Source organism: Castor canadensis, chromosome 5 (genome assembly GCF_047511655.1).
Source record: "Castor canadensis chromosome 5, mCasCan1.hap1v2, whole genome shotgun sequence".
Taxonomy (NCBI): domain Eukaryota; kingdom Metazoa; phylum Chordata; class Mammalia; order Rodentia; family Castoridae; genus Castor; species Castor canadensis.
This window is the reverse complement of record NC_133390.1, coordinates 82034146-82059187: the sequence shown is the minus strand read 5'-3', so window position 1 is coordinate 82059187 and position 25042 is coordinate 82034146. Positions and strand designations below refer to the sequence as shown.

At 42.7% G+C, this 25042-nt stretch overlaps 1 protein-coding gene across 15 annotated transcripts in view; it reads left to right on the top strand.

Moving 5' to 3' along the window:
• Window positions 1-5284: 5284 nt before the first annotated feature.
• Window positions 5285-25042, top strand: part of Lpp (LIM domain containing preferred translocation partner in lipoma) — a 642244-nt gene continuing 622486 nt past the window's right edge. For 6 of the 15 annotated variants that reach the window (XM_074073565.1, XM_074073570.1, XM_074073568.1 and 3 more), the window contains exon 1: window positions 5931-6067. The gene's annotated coding sequence lies outside the window, so the exon portion shown is untranslated. Of the gene's footprint in view, window positions 5409-5930; window positions 6068-6152; window positions 6268-25042 lie in introns of those variants that run through there. The other 9 variants (XM_074073556.1, XM_074073563.1, XM_074073562.1 and 6 more) reach the window with 4 other exon arrangements.

The following is a 25042-nucleotide window of genomic DNA, read 5'->3' as shown; positions in this document are numbered from 1 at the left end:
TCTTCCTTAAAGAAAAGCATTCAGCACACTTAGACATCAGTTTGGTAATCTTCATTTTAAGAACTTGATGCTAGAAAGGTATCCACACTCTACTTGGAGTAATCAATGCTAATGTATTTTAAAATTGGGTCAATTTGTGGTTTAGTAAATCCATTCTTATTATAGGTTGACAAATTAAGGATTGTGAAAGAACACTGGTGGCAAACTTTGAAAGCAGTGGAAAGTTGAGTGGAAATTGAATTGAGTGAGGCAGTGCTAGGAATCAACCAACAGTTCCACACTTTTGCATAGTGTTTACAGTTTTCAGTGTGCTTTTACATTCATTATTTTATCTGATGCATTCCATCAACAGATAGAGAAAGAGATTAAGCTCTCCATCCAGCAGGTGAATTAATGAATAAGTGAATGAATGACTAAGGCTCAGCAAGAGGATATTACTTGCTCAGGATCATACGTCTATCAGCAGAGTTGGGATTGGAACCCAAGCCTCCTGCTCCTGCCCGAGCATCCTTCCCAGGCTGTTATATAACTGAGTACTTCACTTCAACCACATTTCTTTTGGAAATTAAGGAAATATGACCATTCCTATTTGGAATTTACAAATGCCACCAAACTGCTTATATTTCTGAACAGGAAATCCTGAAGGGTTCCAGTTTTCTTACTTGCTTTTCTGTCATAAGCAAAGAGAAAGCTTATAATAAACTGGCTTGCTGAAAGGAATCTAGATCTTGTAGGCAGAGCCTTCTCAGTGCCTGAAGCTACAGACTCCAGACAACTTGGTGAATATGGGGCTAGAGGAATCAGGATGGAAAGGTGAATGTTAATGTTAAGTTAACAGTATGGTGTATGATATTCCATGAGTCAACCTGACAAGCAAAGGAATACATGTTTTCCACTGAGACTTTAGAAGAATCAAATGGAAGGTGAAAATACCAGACTCTTTGGTTTAAAAAAAAAAATCTTTTTTAAAGAATGTAAACATAGTTACTGCCCTACATATATATATATATTTCTTCAAGTTTGTTTGCTTTTTTTATGCATTATGCTATCTATACTCGGAGCACATTTTAGTTTTCCTGGTGAATATATAGTGCAGTCCTATCCAATGTCCGTATTAGTGACTATAGTGAAAGCATAGAATAGAAAGTTTTGCTTGAAATTATCCTTGAAAAATACTTTGGCAGGTGTTATTTTAGGGTGCACCCCAACCTCCCTTTCCTTCTGCTTTGGGACTAATCACTGTTTACTGGATGAGTACCAGAAGCAGCAACTGGCTTTTAACTGGGGGGAATCTATAGAGACTGAAAGTATACTAGTAGTTGTTTGGGTCTGCAGATAGGAATGAGGACTGACTATAAATGGGTACAAGATTTCTTTCTGCATTGATGGAATTTCTTTAGTATTAGAATGTAATGTTGGTTATAAAATTCTATATATTCCTAAATGTAGTAAAAACCACTTGTATGCTTAAATGAATGAATATATCTATATCTATATCTGTATCTAGCTATCTATATATAGCTTAAACGAAGCATTACTTTGTATATAAGCATATATGCATACATAGAGAGATGAAGTATAAAGACACACACAATAAAATGGACTTATTTCCATTCATCTAAAACTGCCCAATGTCTTCTGTGATATCTAACAAGTGGAAGACACTGTGAATTGCAGGCATAAATGAGGTAAAGTACATTCCAAGTTTATTCCTAGATCTCCAGATCACCAAGAACTAGCTGACATTCTTCAGCAGCAACACAGTTCTGTGCAACTTCCCAGGGGACCAGTGAGGCCTCTTGAGAAAAGCCTTGTTTGTTCACATAAAACCCTTGAACATCATCCTCTACTTCTTGCTGCTTGTGTAACAACAACAATTGTAACAAAAAAAAGTATGCTTCATGTTTGTGCTCCCCAGGGAGCCCTGGTATGTTTGTATATCCAGGTTCATCTTTGCCTGCTCTATTATTATAAAAAAAGCAGTGGATCCAGTCTATCCAGTGATACATTGGTGGTGTGTGGGGGGGATTGTAGGGTCTCAGCCAAGTGGTCTCAGCAGACCCCTTCTCTTGGAATTGGCATTATGTGTTGCCTTTGTGTTAACATGTAGGGTGGAGACTGAATCTGTTTTTTTCAACACTGTATTCCCAAGCCTAATAAAGTCAGTGAGTGCATAGTAAATGCTTGTTAGAACAAAAATAGGCAACAAAAGCTTCCTGTTTTGGTTTTTGGGTCTCTGAACCTTTCTGGTAGTCAAAAACCAAGAAAAATTCAACAAATCCAAGAACATAATTGTATGAGTTCAGAAAATTGAAACTGTGGAGGAAGTGACTCCTCAAGAGGCTGCATAGCAATTTTAAGGTAAGGCAAGGACTATTAACCTTCTCTCGTGTCCCTCCCTGCCCTAGTCTTGCTTTTACTTCCAAATGGTTGGATTCCTCTGTTTCTTCCTTTCTCTCTTCCTTTTGGCCTGCTTGTATCCAGATCTCAACTCTTGATAAAGTTCAGGCTCTATACCTTCCATATCTTCTTCTGCCTTTAAGCAGGGACAATAATAAGAAAAATCCAAACAGCTGAATGCTTACAATGGCTAAGACAGGTATTACAATAAGGTCTCTGAGACAAATTAGATTCAGTAAAGAAGGAAAGAAAGACAAAGTACCCAAAAGCATGCTATGGACTGAGGTCCTAAGCAGAGTGGCAAGAGGACTTTGTAGAATCTGGAAGTGGCACTAGGAGTGGGAGGAGTCCTTAGAGGAGATGAGATTTAAGAGGAGCCTGAAGTGGTTGAATAAAGGTTGCAAGGTGAATGGAGAAGAAAGAAGGTTCCCGAGAAGAACCTGTGCAAAGGCAAATAAGTATGGAGTGATAAGTGGTGTTTGGGAGACAACCATTATCTTCAGTTGGCTAGAGTGGAGGCCTCTGAAAGCCTGGCAGAAATTAGGCTGAGGGTCAAGTAGGTGACAAATCATGGAGGGCCATGCAAACATACTAAGGAATTTGACTTGATGGGTTTTAAGCTGAGGAGAGACAGTAACAGATTGGTATTACCTCCCATCTTCCCTGGCCCTTTTGTCCTTACCATTTCTCTAGTAGCCTCTTCAGAGCTATTTCTCCCAGTCAGCTGTAGATCACGAGTCTCCACATTGCAGTGTTCAAACTGAGACCAGATGGTCACTCAGCAGCAGGAAGTGAGGTGCCAGGCTGTATGGGCCCAGGATGAGATCTTACACAAGTACTAGCTCTATGTTAAGAGCAAGTGACTTAACCTCTTCAGGTTTTAGTTTCTTTAGGACTAAGTAGAAAAATAATGTCCACCTCTGAAGAGTTTTGTGAAGGTTTCTGAATTGCATATGAAAAATCATTAGACTATTGCCTGGCATAGCATAAGCACCCTAAAAAAAAAAGAAGGCTACAGAGGCCTTTGGACACAGGACTGTGATCCAACAGAGAGATGGGATTACAGCCTGATCTGTCTAAAATTCTGTTGTGTCATCACTGGATGAGTGGGAGTGCTGCTGCTGGCTTTTGGACCACTAGTGTGTCATCTTTACGACCCCCATCCCACCTGAACTTCTGTCCTTTTATTCTCTGAACTGGTAAACCAGTATTTCTCCAGCACTGTGCCTGCAAATTTATATAAATTTTCCTTCTTGCCCAAGCCCTTGCATACAGCCAGTGTTAAGATGTTGAGAAAAGAGAATATAAAAGAAGCAGACAAGCAAACAAGAACAAAGCTTTTGGTTTGGGTTAGCACAACTGACAGCCCTACATGAAGTTCACCAAGCATCCAATTTATGACTTTGTCACTTACACTCCTGGTGAGGGCCTCATGAGTCAAAATTTGATTTTTGTGATTAACTTTTTATAATACTCATGCTAACACCATGTCTACCTGGGCAATTCATGAATATTTCAGGAGGACAAACACAGTGATCTTCCCCAACACACCCATACAACAGTTTCAAAATAATTAGTAGCATTTCTGGATCCAACACAGCAAGCACTCTTATAATGTGTATGATGGAGGAAATGAATGACTCTAATTATACCTTATTAAATTTTATTAATCCTCATCAGAACCCTATTATTCTTTATAAGTGGGTTACTGAGAGAGAAGGAGAGAAAAAATGCTGGTCAAATCCCATTATAACTGAAGAGGTTTGGGTGAATGCTTTGATATCCAGTGTGATACTGGGATTTTTTTTTTTTTCATACTAAACAGTAGCATTAAATAGGACGTGGGCTTGCTGAAATGTTTAAGATAGAGTAATGTGACGGTTTCAAAGTTTTGGAACAAAAATCTCTGAAAGAACATATTTCTTATTTTAAACCATGTCAATTGTAAAGAGAAAAATACTTCATTATTACTGGAATGCGTGGGTATTATTGACCTTATCTCTCTTGTACTATATTCATAGTTTTGCATGTGTAGCTGAGAACAAAGAGGTTAAGCAGTTTGAATCCCGAAGTATCTGGATTGGAGGATGGCACAGAAGAGAAGCTCAAAAAGTAACTTGTATTTTTATTCCCCTAATTATTGGTTATCAAAATCTAATCTCCAAAGAACCATGTTTTGGAGTTTTCATGCACTCTCCTTATGCATGACTGGGCTTAGGTCCCACTGAAGGTCAGGGCCAAGAAGACCGATGGAAAGATTTTGGGATTTGTCAGGTGACCTGAAGGGGGAAGTGAGTTCAGGCATTGATTCGTTATTGTTATTCTGTGCTGGACAAGTTACTTTACCTGAGTTTTTGCATACGAAGGACTACAATTAGTCCCATATAACTCAGGTAGGATGTAATAAGCAGGTGAGAAAGGGCTGTTATGTTTTGTTTTTAGATACCAACAGGATAGACATACAAAGAAAGTTGGAGGAAATAACTCCTTGACGTAGTAGGTGGGGGATCTCATCAATGCTCCTATTTGCAAATGTCTGAGGAAAAAATCCGCCTCAAACCTTCCAAGAACAGGCTTGTCTTTATTCAAACCAGTTTACCCAGTTCACAGACTTTTTCTTTTAAGCATAAGCACAGAACAACCTTTCTGAGCTTCCAGGCAGTGCTGTGAAGTAAGTGTTAAACTACAGAGGTTCATTTCTTTCAGCACAGGACAGAGGAAGTAGCCCTGAGGCAACTGATTGTCATTCCTACTCAGGGCTCAAGGTCAATCAGAACCTTCCAGGAACTGGGTGGGGGGATGGAAGGGAGGGCAAGGGAAGTAGGAAATCGATTCACTGGGTGATCTGCCTGGAGGCGGGAACCGCGCTGGGAGGCAGAGCACGCGGGTCGGGCTCCAGGTTCTTTTCAGTGTTTGACCCTGTTCAAATCACTTCTCTTGAGAGCTTCAGCGTTCTCACGTGGGCAGTGGTTGGGTTGGAAGTTGGTCTCTGCCAGCTCTAACATTCTGTAAGTTTTGAGACTTGCTGGGGATCCCGGGCGGGGCTCACGAGTTGGATTTTGGAAGGGGATCCCAAGGCAGGATCTCTTCTGCTCAGGCTCAAGGCTCCTAATTTGGCGCCTTAATAGCAGCTCCAAGTTCCCCCATTTCACCAGCAGCCCCTCGACTTGGCCGCTTCCTCCTACGTCTCCTTCCTCTTCCTCCAGTGGAGGCAAAGCTTCCACACCTCCCTGTTTCCCTTCCTCCTTTGCAAGTTCCCTGCATTCCCGCGTCCCCTCCTCTTCCTCCCAGGAAATGCAATGCCCTCGGTTCGCCCACCTTTTGGCCAAGCCGCTGCCATTTGCGGGCGCCCCCTCCCCCGCCAGGCGAGCGCTGCGCTGCGGCCCCGCGGGCACACGGCTTCCCATACCTTACATGGACAAATGCGTGCAGGCAAAGTCAGGAATTCAGGCCCCTGACGTCAGCCTCCAGCGCTCAGGGCACCGCACGGGAGACCGAGGGGAGGGGGTGGGGACGGTGGGGAGGAAGGAGGGGGAAAGGCACCAACCAGCAGCCGCTCCAGCCCTGCCGAAGTTTCACTTTTTGTCTGTGGGTTCGCTCCCGGGCCCCGCGCGAGCTTTCCCGGGATAAGTAGCTTTAGCGAGCGGGGAGAGCCGGGCGCTGCAAGGTAAGGGCTGGCTGCACGGCCCGGGGCGCGGGGCGCTGGGCACGGGTGGCGCGCTCCATAGGGCCGGTGCGGGGCGCGGGGCCGGGCCTGTCCGGGGCTGGGGACAATGGGAGGGGGAGTGCCCGGGCACCTCCTCCTCCGCCTCTGCCTCCGCCTCCAGCCGCCGCCGCCGCTGCTGCCCCGTCTGCCTCCTCCCTGAGGTATTGTTGCAAATCCTCCTTCCTTCCCCCCACCCTCTGCCCGCGGGCGCCTCAGGAACCCCCAGCCCTCCCCGGGCTCGAGCGCCGCTGTGGTGGCAGGAGCGCGGGGTGCAGAGCGTCCTGCCCCGGCCGCCAGGCCCGCCGTGCGGAAGTGCCGGCCGCGGCTTAATCACGGGGTGAACGCCATGGGGGAGGGGGACCCAGAGTTTTTGGGGAAGCTTGCACGCGCGCGGCTGGGAGGGGTTGGAGGCTTTCTCTGAGCGCCCCCGGCCCGGGCTTTTCTGGGCGCCTAGTGGGCGGGGCCACGCCTAGCAGCTTAGAGCTTTCGCGGAATCACAGTTGTCACGGTGGAAAGGGCCTAGGGACCCAGTCATTCAAGTCCTCCCATTTCACAGTTAGGGCAACTGAGGTCTAGAGAGGAGGGTCTTTCCCGAAGTCATCTATTAGGTGGCCATAGTTGAAATTAGATGGCTTAGGACACCCGGGTGCCTTTTTTGTAAGCATTTCAAGTCCCCACTGTGTGGCAGGCACTGTGGGTTGGACCCAGACTTTGTTCTCAGGGAGCGCTCACTTGAACCAAGGAGCCAACCTGACCCCAAGTAGGAAGTGTTAGTGCTGGGGAAAATGCATAGATCGAGTTTTAAGGGGGTTCAAGGGAAGGAGCTTGATTTTGGGGGCTCTGGAGACAGGCCAGAAATGGCTCTTGGAGGGGGCTGTGCTTTATCAGGGCTTTTGAAGGATGGGGTGTTTTCTGAAGCAATCCAGAGGCATGGAGGAAGGCCATCGCAGGAGGCAAGCGCAGGCCAGAGAAGGCTAGATAAAGGAGTGGAGCTGTAAACGGTGTTATGATGGGGGCTTGAGGTTTGGGGTGAGAGCTAATCAATCAGTGGGATTGTACCCTGGGTACTTGGACAGGGCAGTGCCTTTGGAACTCCAGGGTCCTAAGAACTGAAAAATCTCTAGCTTACTTTCCCTCAGAAGGGGGTTCCCTCCCAACACAAAAGAATTAGCAAAAATTTAGGGTCATCTCTGAGCTGCTTTTCTAATACCAGAGTCACCTAACTTTATTATCAGTCTCCTTTCTCTACTGACCCCTTCTCCCTTTTCTAAATTTCTTTCCTCTCCAATAAAACTTTTTCACATATGTGTAGTGATTTAATGGTTCACCTCTCCCTGCATAAGTGCATTTTAAGAAAGCCTTTAGGGGAAGGGAGGGAAAGTGGATTGGGGCTTTATCACTCTTGCCCTCACCTCTCTCATTCTTATATAGAGGAAAAGAGAGGTCTACAAAGGTGAGTACTAGCCCTAGAGCCTTCAGGGAATAGTGGTGGATTGAGGAGGGGGCTGAGGAACAGGAAACTAGGAAACCCTAGTTTTCATCAAGACTTCTTGTGGGAGTTTGCCAGCACCAAGGCAGTTAAAGAGCAGATTGTGTGCATGGAATTTCATATTTGCAAGGTAGCCTCCAACTCTCACCCAAACCCTTTGTATTCAAGAATGTGGTCTAGATGGGATTAGCTGTGCAAGCCTGGGGCCCCTGTGTCATGGGCCTGGCGTTGGTTTTGGGGCCTAGAGTGGGCTTTGGGGATAGAAAAGGGAGGAGAAGCTGAGCTGATTATTATCGCTGGGGCTGAGTAGGACCCTCTTGGAAGGACATTCTGGTGGTCCTTCTGAGGCAGGTGGACATTTGTAAGCAGTGATGAGTGGGTGAGGAATTTGATTTTGAAAGCCTTAGAAATGCCAGGCTGTTGAGCTTCTCTATGACTTGAAGTCATCATTTGAGGGTTCTGAGCAGGCTGGAGCATGATGTAGTAGAGGGGAGTATCGGCCTTGGAAGCCTGCTTTCCAATTCCAGTGAGAGAAGTGATCATTTGACTTAAGACTGTTATTATTGTTCATTTACTTGACATGTGTTACTGAGCACCTATTATGTGCCACTGTTGAATATGAAAAATTATGGAAGGTTCCTGTTATTATTGAGACAAATTAGTTCTTTTAAGTCAATTCTAAACTACACTTTTTTATGGTTTATTATTCCTGAAATCTGATTGTTTTATAATCACAGATGTGTCATAGTTGAACAGTTTTTTTATTCTAAGTTGATAATGACACATCTTGTAGTCAATGGTTTAAATTTGATAAAATTTGTTAATCAGGTCTTTTTTGAGTGTACAGTACTTTGCACTTTATGAAACACTTTTCCACCTGATAGTCCACTTGAATCTTAAAGAGCTTCATAGAAAGAAGCTAGATGACAATACTGTCTCCATTTTAACCCTTGCCCAAAGTTACATGGCTAATTTAGGGATGTGCTCAAAATTATAACTCAAAACTTGTGGTTCTTGGTGGTAACTTGTGACTTAACCCTGCTGTGTAACTAGCATGAGCTAATTGGGAATGAAGGAGAGATGGATTTGATATCAGAGCAATGTTTTTAAGATGCTGGATTGATGGGGGGTTTGTCCAAGGACAGTGTAATTTGTGAGGACTAGGAAGTCCCCTTAGCTCAGAAATTTGCTCCATTAAATAGGGAAAGGATAGGGAGATAGAAACTGGTAGGAAGCATGGTAAAGGCTGAGGTTGGAGATGGAGGAAGGAGAAGAGCAGTGTGTGAAGCATCCACATTCTCATCTTACATTCCACATCCTCATCTTACTGTAGACCAGGAACTGGGTAGGCCCTGGGAGTACAAAAACGAGGAGGCCATGGTCCTTGTCCTTGGGGAGCACACAGATTGTGTGTATGTGGTGGAGCGAGGTGTGTGTGTTCAGTGAGCAGTGTATGTATAGTGTACAGTGTTTCAGGGTATGTTTTGCCCATTCTGCACTGAGGACAGACAGCCTCAGGGAAGCCATAATAGATGGGTGCTGTCTTCACTGAATCTCTTGGGCTAAGTATGAATCACCCATGTGGAAGAAGGACAGTGAGAGAAGGACCTACCAGGCAAAGGTAGCAGCATCTGCAGATGTAGGAGAAGAAAGTGGATTATTCTTGAGGCTGTGTTTTGAATGGCCAGTGTGAAAAGGGCCATGGGAAATGGAGAAAAGGGAGGACTTTAATTTTTTTGCTAAGTAAGGTTTAAATTTATATCAAAGTCTGTAGGGTTCATTAACTGGTCCTCTAGAGATTCATGATTTACAGGAGAACAAGGCTGGACAGAGGCTCTGGAGCCATCTCTGTGGGCTTAAGTAGGTGATGGTAATGCAGGAGGCATAGGAACACTTTCTGTAACCGATGAGTGAGCCTGAGACTTTGACCCAGGGCAGTAAGGAGGCCTCAGTGCTGGATATGTGCACTGGTGGGTGGGGACTTTTCTTGGAATATGGCTTTGGAATGCTCAGCTTTGCTTTGCCAGAAGAAACTTGCAAGAGGTGAGGAAATAAAGTGATGCTGCTGTATACAGGAAGCAGGGTCTGGGTGGAAATCCATTTTCTTGAAAGTGCATGTGAAACACAGCATGAGAGCGAAGGGAAGAGAGGAAGGAACGAGTTGTGGGAGTTGCTGTGGCTGCCGGAGGCTTGGAGAAGGAAATGGTTGTTGCTTCCCTAATGTAGGTTGCAGGAATGAAATGAGTAGGTGGGTGGGATGGGGGCTGAGAATCAATGGAAGGAATATTTAGATGTAGGCAAGCCATAAACTTTAGGCTAGAAATTGTCAATCATCATTTTTTGGAGGAGGGGAGGTGAGACTGGGGTTTGAACTCAGGACTTTGAGCAGGTTCTTTACCACTTGAGCCACACCTCCACTGGTTTGCTGTGGTTTTTTTGGAGGTGGAGTCTTACAAACTATTTGCCTGGCTGACCTCAAACTGAAATCCTCCTGATCTCAGCCTCCCAAGTAGCTAGGATTACAGACAGGCATGAGCCACTGGTGCTCAGTCATCATTCTTTTTTAAAACTATAAAATTTTAAGCATTTTTGAGTATTTACTATATGCTCATATAATTGCCATATTGATTCATTAAAGTGGGCTCATTATAGTTGCTCTGGTTTAGGTATGGTTTGGCCCCAAGCGTTCATATGTTGGAGGCTTGGTCCCCAGTGTGAGATGTGAGATATTGTGGGCCCTTTGGGAGGGGCTCATGTCAGTAAGAGCTTTCACTTGGAGTGGATTAAGGGAGTTCTCTGGAATCCTGAGTTAGTTCTGAGAACAAGTTGTTATGGAAGAGCCAGCCAGCCTGACCCCTGATTTGCTGTTTGGCTTCCTTTCTGATGATGTGATCTCTTTTCCATCTGTGGTCCTACTATTTTGGTGTTATCTTCCATCAGGCTTTCACCAAAGCCAAGCTGATGCTGGTGCCATGTTCTTTTCTTTACAAAGTTCCCACCTTCAGGTATTAGGTTATGGTGACTGAAAATGGACTAGCATAATAATTCTCAGTGTCATTTGCAGATGAGAAAATGAGTTTAGTGAAAGTGACATGGCTGAATTTTGATCTCTTGCCTCAGCTACAGCTTCTTCAGTACTCTTGCCTGTGTCCATAAGTAGGAAAAATTGAGATTGATAGTGTCTTTCAACCTTCTCCTCTGGGATTTAATTCAGCACACATTCACTAGGTCTTGGTGGGATCACAGATGAGGATTTACCTGGGTGAGCAAATTTCTGCATTCCACAACGGTGCTGCACTCCTTCTTCTCTTAGGATGCTACCATGCTTTCTACCTTGGGTGTCTTCTCTCTTCATATGCAGTGGGGAGTATGGAGACTCTCTAGCAAATCACTGCCCCTCCCGGTATCATCCCCTCCCCTATCCGTGTGGTGATGGGAATTTGATGTATCTCAACAGAGAAGCAGTTGTGAACAGAAGCAGGAGCGATGAGAGTTTTGAACTCAGTCATTACTCTCAGTCTTAGGGCTCGTTCAACAGTGCTCGTTGAACTAGCATTGTGGAGTTGAACCAAATCTCTTCTGTGGACTCCTGCTCTTCCCTGGGTCATACTGATCCCTTCCTGAGAGGGACCAGCCACAATCCTTCCTGTCACCTACCTGCAAAGGTGGATCCTTTTATTTTGATGACTCACAGATAAAGGCATGAATGAGCTGCTGTTTCTCTGGGGGGAGGAGACAGACCCCCGGAATGACCTGGAAAATGATTAAGACTTTGTCTTCCTTATCTTTGAATCCCTCTTCTCTCTGGTGCCCCGAAGATGGTTAGTTGCTGTTTGTTAAGTGACTGAGCAATATTTACTAACATGATATAAGCACTAATCACCACTTCACCTTACAGATTTGCTTTTCTCTCTCTCCTCTGCTTTAAAGCAAGCTTCTGGAGGATTCCAAGGATGTCTGCTTTGTTAATGGCCATATTCCCAATGCCCAGAAGAATGCCTGGCTCATGATAGTGTTCTGGAAATATTTGCTACCTGAAGAGAGAGGGTGACATGTGGTGACTGCAACCACATGAGGAAGGGGAGAGTTTTCACTGTTTAGACCTTGGATCTGTGGAGACCCAGAACTGGATTGAGAATCACCTGCACTGTACCTGCCACAGGTGGCATTGGGCAGTCTCACCAGCAAGGCGATGACTGGGGGACTTGGAGTGTGGAATGGAGGGTTGCTGGATTAGCTATACCCTGAATAATTGAGTGGCAGTTTTACTTTTCCCTTGTACGACCAGGTGGTGGTATTGTCCTTGGGTATTTCTCTGTTTTCTTTGCCTGGATTTCCCGGCCTCTCTGTCTCTGCCTGTTGTAAATCTATGCTCCTTTAAGATCAAGATCAAAATTTATTTTGTGCCATGAGGCAATTTCCAGGTCTCCTGTCCTCTGTGTCACACATATGTGTGATCACAAACAATGCCATTTCTTGTATTAAGTTCAGTACATGTGTCCTGAGTGATTATTACCATATGCCAGGATAAAGTGCTGGTTACTGACTTACAAGAAAAACTAAGACAGGTCCTTCCTTCAAGGATCTTCATTCTAGCATATAAGGGAGACTGCAATGGGGTGTGCTAAGGCCCTAATCAAATGATGAGCACAGGGCTAATGGCAGCAGTAAGAAAGGCATGACCAACCACTTGGAAGAACTGGTGAATGCTATGGAAAAGAAAAGCTTTGACTTGGGTTTTGAGGAGTAAGTAGGAGTTATAGTAAGAAAGGGTAGAAAAGCTTTGCAGGCAGAGGGACCTTGATATATGTGCTCAGGCCTGCGACCCAGGAGTGTTTGGGGGAGTAGGAAAGTGCATTTGTTGATCACTGTGAGAGCTGGAGCTGGCTAGGGAAATAGATGGTAAAAGGCTGGTAGGCTGAGCTGAGAACTATGGCAGAGGTGGAGAAGGGGCTTTTATTACTTTTAGAGTGCAGGAGGGCTTACTGGATCTGTTTTCAGCCAGCTGTGGTGACAGAGTGATACCAGGTTAAGATCAGAGGCAGGGGACTTGGCTGAGGAGTCTGCTAAATGTTCTAGGACAGGAAAGATTGGCCTATATCACTTTAGCAGAGTAGAGAGAGGAAAGGAAGCTGAATGGATTCTGGAAGCTGTTAGAGTACTTACTACCAAGTAGCTTAGTTCTTACTTTTGTCTTTCTCATTACTTGCCAGCCTATTAGTTAGTCTTGGCTAGAAGAAGCTATTTTATGGATAAAAATGCTTGTAGTCAGTGTCAGAAGCCCCAAAGCTGGCAGCCAGTTTCCGCCTTATAACTGTGGACTGGAGCCTTGGCAGTCAGAGTGACCTAACTCCCAGATGAGGAAACTGAGGCCCCCAGAAAAGAAAGGTCTGGCTCAGTCACTCCTGGCCCTCATTACCAGCCAGTCTGCCTCCTAAGGGGCTTTTCATTCTCAGTTTCTCCTGTACTTGACAGCCGCCATTCCCCTCTCCAAGGACTTTCCTTTGGATAATTTGGGGAGGGGACATTACTTGGAGATCATTGTATCTCAGGCTTAACCCTTTCACTTTGTACTTTGAAGGTGAGTTGTGTGTGTGTGTGTGTGTGGTTTAGGGATTTATTTGAATTATTGCTATTGATGCCTACCACTTGTTTATAAGAACTTAGCTCCTAAATTTTACTAGCTCCGGGTTTCTTCTTTGTGACAGCTCCTTGCCTCTATTCGCACCATTCTCCTTTTATAGTTACTTATTTTTGCTTGCCTAAAAGGTTTTAGGCTACAGTCTTAAAGACATTACAAAGCAGATACCCCTGTCTTTTCCTTCCCTCTTAAACCTGCTCATCACAACCCATCTCTCAGAGTCCATTAGTATTTCATAGCCTTTGTAGCACTTTTATGTGGCAAATGCATTTTACAATCGTTTTTATTACGCAGTTCCCAATTGCAGCTCAAGAGATGTGTTGGCAAGATCAGTCTTGTCTCACCGTGTAGGCAAGAGTTCAGGGGTGAAGAAACCTTTCCACTGGGGCACAGGGCCTCGAGTGGCAGAGTGAGAATTGGATTCCTGTCTCCAAATTTTCTGTCCTTCTCTTTAACTTCTGCAAGTGAGCATGAGATAATTGATGTGAACATCCTCAGCAAGACCTATATGCAGTTGGAAACTCTTATTTTTTCCCAGGTCTGAGATTTTGGAAGGAAAGACTGAGATATTAGATTTGTGACTGTACTGCCTAAAGGTCTGGGATTCACTGTCATTTCAGCAGTTGTTTTGTTCTAGGGAAAACAAAGACCAGTGTTGGAGCCATTTACGGTCTATGATCTTAAGTAAGTTCTGAGTGTCCCTAAGCCTCATCCTCAATTCACTTCAAATAGAGATCATTTGATAAATCCAAATGCACATGTGAAAATAAGAGAAACTCTTGTGACAGCAGTTTTTTTTTTTTTGTGGGAGTGGGGTTTTAATTGAGGGCTTTGTGTTTGCAAAATGGGTGCTGTACTGCTGGAGCCACACTTCCAGCCCATTTTGCTCCAGTTATTTTGAAAATGGGGTCCCATGAACTACTGGCCTTGAACCATGATCCCTCTGATCTCAGCCTCCCAAGTAGCTAGGAATATAGGTGTGAGCCACTGGTATCTGGCTTGTGACAGTGTTTTAAAAACTATAATATAGTATGTGCATGTGGCTTCTTCTGGGTGCCCAGAATGTCATCTGGTACCAAGTGAAGGCACTGTTCCCTGCTGGTGGGGACCATGGAATTTAGATCCAGAGAATTCTAAGTTCAAGTCCTCACTGTGCCACTTAATAGAGGGGCTCCCTGGGGTGGTCACAGGCACTATTTGGTTTTCTGACTTACTCACTTTTAGACCTTTTATTGATGAGCACACCACTGTTGGAAATCGTGTGCTCTAAAAAGTAGGGTGAGAGCCACAGACATTCACAGGCTTTTCCAGGCTGTGTAGAGTTAATTTGTTACCAGTGAATGACCTGAAATGTCACTCCTTTCTCCATGACCATCTCATTACAACTTAGCTTTTGTTTGTGTGGAATTTACATTCTTTAATCCTATGGGGTTTTCTTTGGCTGCAGTAATTGCTTGTGTCATGGCCTTATATCACAGCAGGACAGCCCCCAGCAGTTCAAACAGAAAGCTAGTGTTGAGGGGATGAGCCAGGTCGCCTTCAGAAACTTGTGTCGGAGCCTTTCATGGAGCAGGTAAGTATGAGGATCAGGACAGGTCAGGGTCACTCACGTTAAGGACATATACTTTGGTCTCCTGCTACCCTCAGTGTAGCCACTTTTCCTGCTGTAGCTGTTGTTAGCATTCCTTTTTTACTTAGGCCAGCAACCAGCAGCTCAGCTGCCACCTTGCAGAGGATGTTAGGTAGACGTATCTTCCTCTGTTAGGGGAAGATATGGACATATGGAGTGCAACTTCCTTGGCTTTTTTTTTTTTGGTGGTGCTGGGGATCGAACCCAGCATCTTCACATGCTAGGCAAGTGCTTTACTACTGAGTTACACCCCTAATCCTCCTTAGCATTTTTAAGTGAAACTTTTAGACCTTTTTTGTATGTTGAAAGACTGAATCTTTAATGTTAGCTTCAATTTCCTTATTTGAAAATGCCTGCTTCACAGATAGAGTGACTATACTTTCTGGTCGGCTCAGGACAGCCAAAGTTTCTGCCGTGTTCTAGTAGTATCAATAAATTCCCCTTTCACTCTCAGAGGGGTTCCGGTTTGGAGGATAAAGTATATGGTTACCCTACTTACATGCAAGAATTGAGTGATATAAGTGATGTGCACAAGGTCAGGCCTAAATTTAGGATTCACCAAACATTTACTGTTTTTGGTATAGAAGGTACTAGTTGCTCAAGAAATGTCTGTTGAATGAACTACATGTATTAAAGTAAAGTTTCAAGACATTTGAAGGTGATGTCCAGATTGTAGCACTTAGTTTATTAGGGTTGAAAGAACAGCTTAATAATACAGAATATAAGAAGGTGCCGCTGGAGGTATGTAGCACTGGTGGGCTGTGGGGATGCTTGGAGAATGAGCAGGGGCTTGTTAGAAGTGCTGGGTCTTGACTAAGACATTAAAGGACAAGAAGGCCTAGACTAAGATGCGATGGGGCAGCCCAAATTGCTCTGGCGAGTAATAGTTAAAGAGTGTGATTGGTTCTCTATCTGTGAGTGTACTTTTGCTGGGTTCCTGAATCTGTTACTTTCCATGCAGTAGCTCATTTTGATAACGATCTCTAACTGTAACTGTGGAAGCCCAATGCTGTACTGAATTCAGTGCCAGGAGGTCACCCAAGTCACCCATGCTTGGCTTATTCTTTCCAATGAATTTCCACTGAAGATGAGTCTTGTGTAATTCCCAGGAAGAAAACAATTTAGTTGGCACCTGAAGCTCGTTCTTGTTTGGTATGAAAACTAAACATTTTCACCAATTGTAGTAAGGAGTGGCTACCCAGAGGGTGTGGTGTCCCTGAGTCATGGGAAAAGTAAACTTTACAGTGACCCCGCAGGTAAATGGCATTTTTCTTAGATTGAGGTGAAAGGTAGGTCAGCATTCCAGTAGCTGGTCTTTTCCACCTGGCAACCTTTCTTCTTGGCAGTAGCTTAGTGGCCTTACTTGCCGAGCTTTAGTGTTGGCAGTTGGACAGGACCTTAAAGATACATTTGTCCATCAATTTGACACATTCATGTATTCATTCACTGGATAGCATGTGTCAGATATATCAGTGTATGAATGAGAGAAAATCTAGCATGGGTTTAAAGGATGGAAACATAAATGCTATGTGATCCCTGCTTTGAAGAGGTCGTGTAAGTATTTAGCAGTTGTGAGGCTGAGGCAGGAAGAGCAGGAATTCTAAGCCAGCCTGTGCAATGTGGAGAGACCCTGTTTCAAAAACCAAAACCAAACAGACAAAAGACTATATAGACAAGTATGTGCCAAAAAATATCTGATGGTTCTGATTGGATGGTCATTACCTCTAGGAACCTGGAAAAATTTCACAGATTAACAGAATGTCCTTTGATTGGGCATTGGATGATGAGTGGGAATTTGTTGGGTTATGGGAGAAGAGGATATTTATGTGGGGGGACATATGGAGGTGAGAAGGTGCTGGGGCATTGGAAAATTGGGAGTTATGGATATAGACTGTATAGCAGAGAGGTCATGAAGATGCGTGGGGCCTGGATTGAGAAAAGCCTTGATCACTGTACCAAGTTGAGACTGTATGCTGAAAGGAACATCCTTAGGGCAGTGAGATGGTTGGATCTCTGCTTTAGGAAAATAGTTGATTATGGTGTGCTGCGTGGATTGAAGGGGAGAGTTTTAGAGACAACCTGAGGTGCCACAAAACTCCAGGCCAAAGATAAAGCAGAGCTGAATTAGCCTTGTGACAATGGATCTGAGAGCATCTGCAGAATGGAAGTCATCCAGTGTTCTCAGTTTTCATAAGGTGAAACCCAGACTCTGAGAAGGTGACATATGCAAAGTCCAGCATAACTCTGAGGTGACCCTATTCTTGCCCAAAGCCTTAGAAGGCATGGCTGTTGAGAGAACAGTTTGTCAAGGAAGATATCCACCCCCTTTTAATCTTGTAAGATTCATTTTAACTCTTGGGTGGGATGGGCTCTTTTTAGAGATACCGAACTGCTAATCTCTGGGTGTTTGGAATGTTACAATGAAAATTCAGGCTTTGGTTGAAGACTGATCTAGGAGGTCTTCGAGGTCTTTCAACACTGGCTTTTTTTTTTTTTTTTTTTTTCCTTTTAATGTCTGGGAGAAGATACTTATAGAAATCTTACCTGGAGATCATCTCTCTATTTGGCTCCTCAGGATCATTTTTAGACAAATTGGACAAAAAGCAGAGAGAACTAAAAGTGGATGATTGGACTCTGAGAATGATAGGCCATAGTTCCTGTAGTGTTGTGACCGAACGGCCATTTTGGTGCAAATAAAATAGCACTCACCAGGGAGATCTTTGTGACCTAGGCCACTTCTCTTGATCCTGATCAAAATGGAACCCATCATATAGCATGGCACTTTCTTCCAGCCACTATTTTTATAGGGCTTTAAAGTTAACCAGATGTTTTCCTACAAATTCCAGCCAAATCATCCCAATTGGTAGTTATCCTTATCATCCACACTTGACCACTCAGGACCTCAAGGACTTACCCAGGTGTCAACTAGTTGGATGTTGAACCCAGGACCTAAGTTTTCTGTTAGTGCAATACCCTGCCTATTGCAGATCTGTATATGTGGTAAGAATCTAATCCATGTGTGTCAAATGCACATGTGAGTGAATATTATTAATTAAGTGGTAAATGACAACTTAAGCTTGAAGAATATCTTTAGTAAAAAAATGTTGAGTGCCAGTAAACAGTAATTAGGCTTATCAAAAGACAGTAAAAGTGAACTCATTTAGAATACATTTATTCAAGTTCATTAAAAACAAACATCAGAATCTTCTTACCAGAATACCTCTCTGTGAGCTATTATATGACCATAACTCTAATCTTAATTCCCCAAAGTATAATCAGCTTTTTTTAATATGTGTCTGATGTTTCTTTTTACTTAATATTATTACAAAAAAGCACTTTTTTTTTTTTTGGCAACTAAAGCCTTTTTGCAATTGATAAATCCTAGTGTAACCATTACCCATGTAGGCACTGGGATAGTTTTTATTTAAAAAAAAAACTAAATGCAATTCAATATAGCAAAACAGTATAGAGAGAAACAATAATGGGTAGATACCTTTTATTTCCTTCTAAATTGTTTCCTAAAGTCAATTGTTTCTTTGGTTCTTTACCTTTCCCTTACCATTTTGATTCTTGCATTTTGTGACACTCTTCCTGGGATGTAGTCAAACTGCCTGGATGGTTTGGGAGTCAGGTTTGAATTCAAATCATGGCTCTGTCACTCATTAGCCAAAGAGTTTTGTACTGGTTACTTATCCCCTATGACTCTCTGGTTCCTCATCTGTAAAAGGGGCTAATAATGCATTTCATGTACCATGACTGTGGAAGGAATCCTAGGGCCAATATAGGAAAGAACCAGAGCTTACCATGTGAACACTGAAAAGTGCTATTCCTGTCCTCTTTGATGGGTTCTTAACCACCAGGTACTGAGACACCTGACATCTTTTACCTTTTATTTCTCCATAGAGTATGACTGACCAGTAAGTGTTTGTTGACTGACTGAATACATTTTAAATTTTTTCAGCTGCACAAGTTTCACTTATTTCTGTTTCTTTTCATAACTGTTGGCATTCATCCTCTAGAATGACAACTGATTTGCAGAGTCATTTGTAGTATGTGAATCAACTTGCTTTTCTGTATCTTCCCCAGAATTTAATTTTATAACTTATATTAGTAAATTAATATATAAGAAGTGATATATTTTCATTTTTTAAAATGTTGGTATTTATAGCTATTGATTCTTTTTTATGTTTCCTAGTTTCTTTTACTTTTTATTTCCTATTACCATATTATTGTTGTACTGAGGGAACATTATAACATTTACGATATATCATAATTGAATTCACCCTCTCCATCATTCTCCTCCCAAGTTGTGGCTTAGGATCTGTGGTTTTTTCTTCTTTTATTTGTCAAATGACAATATTTAAAAGTGGTCTACGCTGGAGAAGCTTTGTAAGAAAGGGATTAAAATATATAGTGCTTTGAGTTACTTACTATGTAGTTCAGGCTGGTATTAAACTTATGATTGTTCTGCCTCAGCTAACTGAGTGCTGGGATTACAGGTATAAGCCACTACACTAAACTTTCTCAGTGTTTACTGACCACCTACATTGTCAGGCAATGTTCCAGAGGTTGCACACACTGTGAAGAAAAATGTAAATGAACAAAGTCAGTATCTCTAATCTCACCTCTTCATTCAACCTGGTAGGTGACTGGAGTTTAGAACAGTTGACTCTTTATTTGATCGGTAATTATTATTATCATTATTATTTGCAGGCCTTGTATATGCTAGGCAAGGGCTCTACTACTGAGTTGTGTCTCCATACCTTGAATGTAATGATTGCAAATTAAATAGCCTTTAAGTTATGGAGACATCCTAGGAATCTCAGTATTGTGATGTTTCACAAATCTCTAAAATGTGTCTATATTTAGAAAGCAGAGTCCTAATTTTTGGTTTAGAAAATACAGTCATGTGTCTCTTCAATCTTCTTATATGTAATCCTTTCCTTGACTTCTGGTGCTTTAATGCACATTTTTTCCAATTTTTTATTTTGAGATAGGGTCTTGCTATGAGACCCAGGCTGGCCCAGTACTCTCCATTCTCTTGCCTCAGTCTCCAAAAGCTGGGATCACAGGCATGTGTTACCATGCATGGCTCACATTCATTCTTTTTTTTTTTTTGTGGTATTGGGACTTGAACCCATGGCCTTCACCGTGAGCCACTCCACCAGCCCTATTTTTGTGAAGGGTTTTTTGAGATAGGGTCTTGCGGAACTGTTTGCCTAGGCTGGCTTCGAACTGTGATCCTCCTGATCAATGCCTCCTGAGTTGCTAGGGTTACAGGTGTGAGCCACCAGTGCCTGGCTCATATTCATTCTTAAATGAATAGACTTAATATTAAAATAGGAGCAGAAAACAAAAGAACCCCAATCCAAGCAGTTTGGATCAGTTATGAACCTTTTTGGACATGTTTCTGGTAAATGGAGGAACAGATGACATATTTCCCCATTAAATAAAACAGTCAATTTAGATTTAATAAGGCACTTATCTTTAGGTAATAAAAATTCAACTAACTTGCCATAACTATCTTGTTTAAACTCAATTAAGAGCCTCATGTTCCTTACTTGCTGGGTAAAATTTAATAGAAATTCAGTTAAAGCATTTATTGCTTATTTAATTCAAAATTAAGTTAATCACCACAGTTAGTAACAACCACCAAGTATTTAATTAACATTCAGCAAACTATCTTATTAAGTCTAAATTAGATAAAGACAGGTCTTGTTTATCCCCATCTGTTTGCACACACCTCTTCTCCCACCTCTCACTCCAAAGGGTGATGGATGTGCCCATCGCTTTCCTTTTCTGACTTATCCTCTTCATTTTCTTCTGGTTGACACCCAACTTGAGTGAAGGAGAAGAGACAGGAGTCCATCATGCCATGGGAACTTTTGGTTGAAGTATAATTGAGAAACTTCCATTCTGGTCCATTACATTTCATTTTTCAAGAATGATTGAGCGCATTCTCTATGTGAGCCATTCTTTTAAACACTGAGGAAGAAAGAAACAGAGGAGGTCATTTTGACATTTTTGCTTTCATTTTCTCATCTAAGAGGATTGAGTTTAGTTCACTCATGTAACACGTAAAGCCATTTACTGTGTGTAGAACTCTTTGCTGGGTGTTGGGGTTACCACAGTGATTTAGACAGGGCTCCCTGTTCTTAAGTAGGGCACTCATTCCAGCATAAGAGTTGCTGCACAGGAGCACGAGGATCCCTTAGAATGCTGTATTTCCAAAAGTATTAAGGCTATTCTATGAGAAAATGACCCCGTAGTCAAGTAAGCATGCAGAAGTCCAAGTTAAGCAAAGTTAAATGGGTATCTTTACTGTGGAACTTTTCTGAATGTTTAATAAAGTAGTACACATTGTAATTTCCCAAGAGGTTTGTTTCCCAAAGTAATTTGATCATAGAACCCCCACATTCTCTCTCTCCCTTTTTCCCTTGGACATTCTGTAGGCTTAGTGATTCAGGGAAAGCTGCTGTGGGCTACGGATCCTATCTACCAGCCTCTCACAGCCAATGAAGGATAGCTATAGTATAGAATCAAATGCTCTTCTTTGCTTAACAGGTGTGTAAAGAGGGGAATTTCAGAAAAATGGACATGTGGTGGGTGCTGGCCTTCCTAATGGAGTATTGGCCTTGCGGAGGTAGACTTTGTTTAAGGGGAGTGGCCTGTAAAGTTGGCAGAGTCATTTGGGGCAGAACAGTGAACTTCAGACATGTCTTATTAGGTGGAGACACCCTAATGTAGTGATATAGCTTAGACCAGTTTTTGTCACAGCCTGAATCTGGTGGGTAAGAGTCAGTTGACTTTTTGGTGAAGAACTCTCTGCTTTAGATTTTGTGTCAATGAGCCACACTGCCCCTCTGTAGAAACCATCATTGATTCCCTCTGTGAGGTGCTCTAATGGTTTGTCTGAGACAGAGCCTCTGCCTTATGAATCACAATCTTTTCTGATAGTGAGTCTTGGCTCCTTTGTGGACAGCTTCATTATAACAGATCTAACTTCCGTTTGCCTTGTCATATACCACATCCTCTGCCTTTCTTCCCCTCAGCTTCCTTTAGTCTGGTGAATCACCTGTGTCTTCATTTTTTATTCTGATCTATCTGTATCATCTTTTCTTCTAAGCCAAGTTACTCTTACACATTTTCTTTTTTATATTTCATTTAAAATAACACTGTCATTGTTCTCCTGTCCATTAATAGCCACCAGACAGGAGGTGCTATATGACATGGAGGATAATCTACAAACCTGGTCCAGCATATCTCAGGAGGTTTGGTGTCCCTGCTGTGTTCTTTCTAAGTCTCTCAATCATACTCACCTGTCCCTGTATCTGTATGGAAAGGGGTACAGGCAACAGCAAAGGAGCGAAGAGGACTAGTTTCATTTCTATTCCATTTTGGGCATGAGTTTTCCCCTGTCTGAGCCTCAATTTACCTGTCTATAAATTGTTAGTATTGGGTAGATCTACCAAAAGGCCCTTTAAACTAGAAATGGCCCATTTCAACTAGAAATTATAGAGTTTTTATAGGCGCTAAGTCAACAGAAGCTGAAACACTTGGATTGTTAATCAGAGATACATGTTTGAGCCTGGAGGTATGAGAAAATGTGTACAATGAGTGTAACTCTGTGCCTTCATATAGTAGGCAGGTATTCTGTGAATACTGGTGTTCCTACACCCTGACTTCTACTGGATTAATTTTCTTTATGTTGCCTGTTGCTTTTTAGTTCTATTTCCTCATCTCCTTCTTGTTTGCACCCAAGCTTATTTCTTCTTTGTCTATATGTTCTCCATCTGGGCAGCTATGGATTCTTCATTTCTTTTTCCCCTCTGGCTCTGCCCATGGATGGTGTCTACTTGGGAATCTTCTAGTCTCAACTTTTTCTTTCTTTTTTCTTTTTTTTTTGGCAGTACTGGAGTTTGAACTCAGCCTCACTTTTGCTAAGCAGGTGTTCTACCACTTGAGTCACTCCACCAGCCTGGAGTGACTTCTAAAGACAAATGACTGCAATGGTGGGGCAGGGTTTTGTGTGTGTGTGTGTGTGTGTGTGTGTGTGTGTGTGTGTGTGTGACAGAGAGAGAGAGAGAGAGAGAGAGAAAGAGAGAGAGACAGAGAGAGTAATAATGAATGAATATTAATTGTGTATCTGGACAGCTGCATATGTTTCCAAGACACTGTCTGTTCTTCAGAATCATTCTTCATTGAGCAAATATTGCTGAATGAATTTGAACAAATCTTGCCTTCGTGGAGTCCATAGTGGAGGTGAGATGCTGACTGATGCACTTCCTTTTTGTCAGTTGGTGAAAACCATGGTTGATGCAGGTGGGATTTATCCTTTTTTTTTTAGAACTGGGCAAGATCCTGTTAGGTTCTGGGTATGGAATCTTGAGTACCTAGTCACATGCAATGTGCAAGCCTGTTTTGAAGACCTTGAAAAGTCAGCCTCCATGTTTAATTTCACCATTTACCCCAACTGACACTTCAGAGATGAGAATGTCAGCAGCAGCCATCAGATGGCACACTGGAGAGCATAACATGGATGAGGGGTTGAGCCTTTGGGAATGATATGCCTTTGAGGGCACAGCACAAGAAGGATGAGTCCAAGGATATGTTTAGATGGGGAAAGGCCACTGGCAAATGGCAGAGAGGTTTGGTTCTGCTTCAGTAGAGATGTTCAGAATTTAGGAATTTGCTTTGGGAGTCTTTGCGTTTCCTCTTCTTTGTCTTAAACAAAATACTCAACGTTTCAGACTTTGTGGTTATGCTTTGGATCTATCTTGATAAGCCCACTTGAAAATTCCAGAAACTTATGAAAGCTTTGGTTTAAAAATGTAGGGCTAAGAACATGGGCTCTGGAGCTACACCGCCTGGATTTGCATTTTGGCCTTGCATGAATATCTAAGTTTCATCAGGCCTCTGTTGCTTCATCCATAAAATGAGAATAAAAAAATTATGTGTCTTGCTGTGAGGAATAAATGAATTTATACATACAAAGCTTGACAGAGTAAGTGTTCATTGAGTATTAGCCACTATTGTTATATGAATCACAGAGTGGTGATTTGGAAAAGATATTAGAAATCGTCTAGATGAGTGGGAATTTTGTTGTTTTTGCTGTTATTGTTGGGTATATCACTGGGTGATACACCTATCACTAGTGTCCCTCATTTTGACATCTTACATTACTGTGGTCAGTTTCTTCAAAAGTAAGAAACTGACATTGGTGCATTCATATGAACCACACTCCAGATTCTATTTAGACTTCACCAATTTTTCCCTTCACTTCCTTTTTCTGTTCCAGGATCCAGCTCAGGGTACCTCATTTATTTCTCATATCTCCTCAATTTAGAGTGGTCTTAGTGCTTTTATGGGAAAGCCTGTTGCAACCTGTAATGCTGAATGAGGAAACTAGATAGGCTATGGAAGAAGAGGAATGAGATGGTACCCACTTTCCTCCTTCTGCAAGTGGTTCTTTCTTTCTGAAGGGGCTCTATCAAAGCAGGACTTAAAATCACAATAAACTGGAGATGTGGTTTAAGCGGCAGAGTCTCTGCTTTGCAAGTGGGAAGTCCTGAGTTCAAAAACCAGTCCAGTTCCCCCTCTTCCCACCCAAAAAAGCCAGCGCCAGTGGCTTATGCCTATAATCCTAGCTACTCAGGAGGCAGAGATCAGTTGCCTCCCATTCGAAGTCAGTCCAGGTAAATAGTTTGCGAAACCCTATCTCAAAAATATCCAACATCAAAAGGGCTGATGGAGTGACTCAAGCGGTAGAGTACCTGCCTAGCAAGTGTGAGGCCCTGTGTTCCAGTACTGCCCCCCCCCCAAAAAAATCATGACAGTCCAGACCCTTTTGGTTCTAGGGAAGGAGACTGAGACTCCCAAAATGAATGACAGTGCTAGAGTAAGCTGGGGACCAAAGAAGGCCAAGAAAAGATTCTGGAAATTGCCTGATACCTGCTGTTGAATGACTGAGAAATCTGGGTTTGTATTTGGGTTATTCTCAGTTTTCCTTATCTGTAAAGTGGGTTTAGTGACCAGCAATACCTCGTGGAATTAACCTTCACAAAGTCCCACAATTTTCCTTTGTGAAGTTTAAGTGAGCAGTAGTGATCATGTTTACGCAGACAGGAACATCTCAGGTTCTCAATAAATGTTTGAAAAAAAGCCTTGAAAATTAAG